At 38.0% G+C, this 6038-nt stretch overlaps 1 long non-coding RNA gene across 1 annotated transcript in view; it reads left to right on the forward strand.

The window, feature by feature from the left end:
- Positions 1-1055: 1055 nt before the first annotated feature.
- LOC107570470 (uncharacterized) overlaps positions 1056-6038 on the forward strand; it is a 10881-nt gene continuing 5898 nt past the window's right edge. Inside the window, exons 1-2 of the long non-coding RNA XR_001607036.1 lie at positions 1056-1067; positions 4803-4809. This is a non-coding gene — a long non-coding RNA (uncharacterized lncRNA). The remainder of the gene's footprint in view (positions 1068-4802; positions 4810-6038) is intronic.

The raw sequence follows: 6038 nt of genomic DNA on the forward strand, positions 1-6038 counted from the left end.
TGGCCAAAAGTTTTGGCAGTGACATATATTTTGTGTTTTGCAAAGTTTGCTGCTTAAGCTGTTGTGGTGTTCATTCACATTGTTTCTAGATTACTGTATAGAGTGATCAGATGCATTTTAAATCATTGCTAAAAGCTTCATTGGCCAAAAAATTTACTTTTCACAAAAACAACAACAAATGTCACTGTTTTTTGATCCTGACAAAATGAGCAGCTAACATTAATCGACTAATCATATCAGAAGCACATGTGAAAGTGTGAATGAGTACTTAGTCAGGTGAAATCACTATCATACTAATTAGATCGCAAGAGCAGACTGATTGCTATAAAAGCGCTTCCAATCATCGTGTTCTTGTTAGCAATGGTTACCGCCAAAGAAACATGTGCAGCCATCACTGCTTTGCATCAAAATAGCCTCACATGCAAGGAAACCGCTACAAAGAATATTGCCCCTGAAAAGAAGCATTTACCGGCTCATCAAGAACTTGAAGGAGAGAGGTTGGACTGCAGTGAAGAAGTCTTCAGGACGTGCCAGAGTGTGCAGCAAGCACCAGGACCATCTTCTCCTGAGGAGTCAGCTGGACTCGTGTCTCCAGCAGTGCAGAGCTTGCTCAGGAATGGCAGCAGGTTGCTGTGAGAGCATCCTAAACCTCAAGGACAGACTGCTGCAAAGTTACTTTCTCTGATGAAGCTCCCATCCCACTGTTTGGGACATCTGGCAAATCGATTGTTCTGAGAAGAAAAGGTGAACGCTACCATGAGTCCTGTGTTGTGCCAACAGCGAAGCATCCTGAGACCATCCATGTGTGGGGTTGCTTTTCAACCGAGGGAGTGTGCTCTCTCTCATAACTCTGCCCAGAAACTCTGCCATAAAGAATGTAGCACAACGTCCTGCAAGAGCGACGACTTCCACCTATCCATGAGCAATTTGGTGATGATCCGGGCATCTTCCAGCATGACGGAGCACCGTGCCACAAAGCAAGAGCGATAAAGAAGTGGCTCGAAGATCATTATGTTGGATCCGTGGCCAGGCAACTCCCCGGATCTCAATCCCATAGAGAACCTGTGGTCAGTCCTCAAGAGGCGAGTGGACAACAGAAGCCCACAAGTTGTGATCAACTCAGAACTAATAAGGCAAGAATAGATCGCCATCCGTCAGGATTTGGCCCACAAGCTAATATCCAGCATGCCAGAGCGAACTGCAGAGGTTATGAAGAACAAGCATCAACACCGTAAATATTGACTCGTATTATATATTATTTTCTTTGCCAATAAAAGCCTTTAAAACTAATGATATGCTTATTTGTTTTTCAGTATACCATAGAAATATGTGGAATCATAATCTACAAATTCTGAAGCCGCAAACTTTGCAGAACACCAATTTTTTCTGTCCACGCAACAAACTCTGAAGATCCTAAAAGGTTATAAAAGTAATTTAATCCAAGTCTTGTTATATGATCACTTTTTATATATGAAGTTAAATTAAAATCCATTTTACTGATGCACATAAAATACAGTTAACACAAAATGTATGTGACGCACGACGAGAACACCTCGTTGCTTCTCACATCACAATGATTTGATGCCTTATACATGTATCTGTGTGCATGCAAGTGACATTAATTCTACTACTTAAAATGAATTAGTTCATCAAAGCAATCATACCTCTTCCAAAGACTCGGCTTAAACCGCTCCATTCATATGGATCCGTTTTACATCACCGTTATGGCCTTTTTGGTTTTTCAAAGTTTGGTTGCCTGTACTTCAGGTTTCATGAAAAATATTTTACTTTGGATTTTGGAGAGAACTGATTCTTCAACGCTCAGACACTTGAAGGGCATGAAGAACAGTGCTATGCCTGGTGTGGATGTCATGTACTTCCTATAACAACCATTGACACCGTATGTATATATTACTGACAGTGAAGTTACCTGAAAACACATTATTTCCTAAAGATAATCAGACATACACCCGTACCTTAACTTAGCCTAAAAACAGACAGAATATCAAACCGTCAAAATTAACTCTGTGCGTTTCCACAAACACTTGATGTGCTTTTTATTGCTTAAATTTACTAATGTGGCCACATATTTACTGCCTTCACAATGTAGTCAAATGCGTACATATAAGCGTGCGAAGCACATACAATCTTCACTCATAATATATATATATGGAATCTATTAGATTACTAGAGATCCCCACTCAGAGATTCCTGTTGTAATGACTGTAACTCCAGCGAAAATTCAGAAAACAAGTGTATAAATGACTTGATTTGGAGCCGAAACTAACACCATGTTGTTCTTCAGTTCAGATATATTCCATTTCTAAATTGATTAGTTTACTGTGTCAAAGTTGCCCATTTAAACACGAAAAACTGTTCAAACATTTACGTCAAAGCTTAACTAAGCCACTGTCATGGACTACTCTGACAAAGCCCATAGAAGGCAAGCCTGCAGCCGTTAGCCAAAAAGCGTAACGTCTAACGCTAACAGAAAGGAGACCAGAGGGGATTTTTATTTTTTTGAATGGATGTCAATGAAGGAGAGGCTTCTCTACGCTGAATAAACCGTTCATCATTTAATCTATTGGCTCATCTTCAACATGTTTTACACCAAGTAATACTTTTGAATTGAGCTTTTTTTTTTTTTTTTTTTATAAAGAGTTTACACTGGGGGGAAAAGCAGTTTTAAAAGAAGTCACTGATGGTTGCGAGCAGTGGGATTCCGCTTACGGCATTCATTCCTATGGGATCCGTAAACGACGATCGAGTGTCGTACAACTCTGACTGAAACTCAGTGACGTCAAGGCTGTAATGTGATTGGTTATTAAGGCTCAGGTGATCCGAGTTAGCCGTTACAGCAAGTAATACAGAGCCTCTCATCTCCCTATATTAAGACCATCTCTGATTCTGATGTGTAAACAGCACCATACATACCATACCAACCTATGAAGCAGACATGCTTAGAAATATTAAATTTTGAAAACTATGAAGTGTCTTTAATTAGTTGTGTTGGATATCTAATGTTTAAAGACCTTTTTCCTTACCTTTACCTCCGCAGAGTGGATCGTTAAGGTTTAAAATGAAGCACATGCACAATTTGCTGAAACTCTCGAAGATGTGTTCATTAAGAAGGAGCTACTGATGAAAATCTCAATATTCAAACCCAGCAAAAGGGTTTCTGTAGCAAAACCAGTATTTAAGCAAGTGAACTGAAGTTTAAAAGAAAAATAAATTAATAAAGTGCAAATGGACACAGTATATAATAGTATGCTCGGTATGAATGATGAAATGAACGCATTTAAAATATATTAACAAATGCAATATTGGACAACACTCCGAAGTTAAAACGGAGTTTTGCATGTATATTAGTCAAAACATTAAAATAAATGTCCTTCTTTAAAGCACTACTAAATGATTTAAAATGCACATTTAAATTAAACTTAGTTCTCTTCAAGTACACTTAAGTGGCCTTTAATTTTAGTCAATATTGTCTGCAAGTACACTTAAAAACCTGTTATCCCCATGTTTGTACATATAATTGATCATATATGTCTCCAGCAAACAATGGCAATATGTGCATATATCTTCACATCTATTAACTATCATTATTGTATATGGTCATAAATCAGATATCCGGATGTAGTTTCCAGAACCCGGAAGCTGTAGAGAGAAACTTCAGTTCAGGGCGATTATCCACAGATATGTATAGACACCACGTTCGACCGCTCCAGATGCGCTGACGCGTCCGCCATTTTGGAAAGGTCAACTTGACGTCATTCACCATAACAACCATGAATATTCAAAGATACACATGCGTATAACTTGCTGTTGTAGACACACAGTCAGCTTGTGCTCGAGGGTTCACAGACGGTATCGCGGCCCATAGAAACAGTCGCTAATGAGGCATCTACATATATACATCTATGGGATTATCACTAGACGCGTTACCTGGGTTCGTGCTCCGGTCCACTAACTCTTTTAAAATTAAAAGAGAGGGCAAGGCCCATTCGCTGGCTGGCCAACGTAAGTTTCGTTACCGGGTTCATTATTATTATTATTATTATTATTTTTATTTTTATTTTTATTTTTATTTTTTCTTCATCTTTTATTTTTTCTTTTAATCTTCGTACTTCATGTTCTTCTTCTTTCTTCTTCTTCTTGGTGTTTAATGGCGGATGGCATACAACTTTTATGTGCATTACCGCCACCTACTGATTAGGAGTTACTTCATGTTCTTCGGTGTTTCTTCTTCTTTTATGCGTTTTCTGACGGGTGTCAAACTACCTAACGTTCTAGGTTCATAGCGCCATCTACTGTGCTGGAGTTTTTTTTTTTTCTTCTTTTATTATGGACTGTTTTTATACTTTATGGTGTTGTTCGGCCATTTTAGACTGGAAAAAAAATGTTTCTAAATTTAAAAAATAGCTACTTAATCGGAATGGTACGAAACTCAGTGACTTTTGTAGCAATCGCTATGTGACCAGACCCGGCAGCGGCTATTTACACTAAGTGCAAATAGCTATAAATTCTGTTTACACTGTTAAAATAGCAAGATGTTCTGCTATTTATACTACTTATTACAAATAGTGGCAATTATCTGCACCTCAGTATTGTAGTACATTATAAAACAGTACGCAATAATAACTTATCGAGTGTAAATTATCATTTTAATTCAAATTATTTAATGGAAAGCCCTCCCTACACCTACCCTAACCGACACTTTTGTCAACTTTTTGATTATTTCTTTCATTTGTATTGAAAATAAATGCCTTTCCGATGCGATATGAGATTTGAAAAGGAAGAAAAAAAGTTTGGCAAAAGGTGGACTCGAACTTGGGTCGATCGCATCAAAAAGCACGCGCCTAACCATCTACGCCACTGAACCGAGGCTTACCCAGTGTCTGTTTTCAGTCTTGGCTGTGCCAATCACACGTTGGTGGGCGGAGTTAGTGTAAATAGCCTCTGGCTCGATTTCATTGGTCAACTATATCACAGCGCTGATTGGCTACACAGTGTTGAAACAAACAATGTTTAATTCAAGAGGTATACAAAGTGATATAAGAGTATAAGAAATGAAACCATTTACAACCATTACCGCGTGAAGTAGGGGTGCTGGGGGTGCTGCAGCACCCCCTGGAGTGTAGCCCAAGAAAAAATGGGGGTGCTTGGGGTGCGGTGTTGAAAAGAAATGAATCAACCTTAAGAAATGAATGAACAATATGTAATACAAAATAAATAATATTCATTTGATTAATTAGTATATTCATTCAAATTCATTGAAAAAAGTAGCCTAAGCCTACAATGACAAGAAGCAATGGTTAAATATGAGTTGAATCAAATTAATTGACTGTGAAAGTCGTTTCAACTGATTAAACTTATTTAACTGACTTAAAAAATCATTTGTTGCCATGATTTTAGGATTATATTATAACCTGTAACATGTCTTTGCCGTAAAAACAATTTCTACAGACAGCAGAGAAAGAGCGAGAGCGTCTACCTCAGCAGCAACTAATGTCGCATTCTCACATCTGTAGCGCTTATTTTGATCTTTAACGTTAGGTCTTTCCTATTCTTGAAACAAAATTAATTCTTACGGTTGATTCAATATTACTCTTAATGAAAAACACACACACACAACATCAACAATGCTACAATGACAAAGTCGCTTATATTAAACATAAAGCTTTTATGAACAGATAAGAACAGATAAGATCAGTGGCGTAGCATCTGGTTATGCAGGGTATGCAGGTGCATATGGGCCCGTGCAGTTTGGGGGCAACGAGGGAACGAATAGAGCCCTGCACGGCCCTTGTCCAACAGCTTTATGAGAATTCTTGGCCCGAGTCCGAGTGACTTTTCTGTGACTTTTCTCTCGCTCTCTTCCTCATTACACAGCTATTAAAATAGTTCAGTTTTGGTTTTTAATGGCAAAGTGGTCATATTTCTTTTTGTTTCTTTATGAAGTTAATTTAGAAATATGTTTGGAACATTTCATGTTTGTTAACTTCAAGTTTTTGTTTTTTAAAGGAACGACCAAG

The sequence above is a fragment of the Sinocyclocheilus grahami genome, unplaced genomic scaffold (genome assembly GCF_001515645.1).
Source record: "Sinocyclocheilus grahami isolate Dianchi unplaced genomic scaffold, SAMN03320097.WGS_v1.1 scaffold1463.1, whole genome shotgun sequence".
NCBI classification, from domain to species: domain Eukaryota; kingdom Metazoa; phylum Chordata; class Actinopteri; order Cypriniformes; family Cyprinidae; genus Sinocyclocheilus; species Sinocyclocheilus grahami.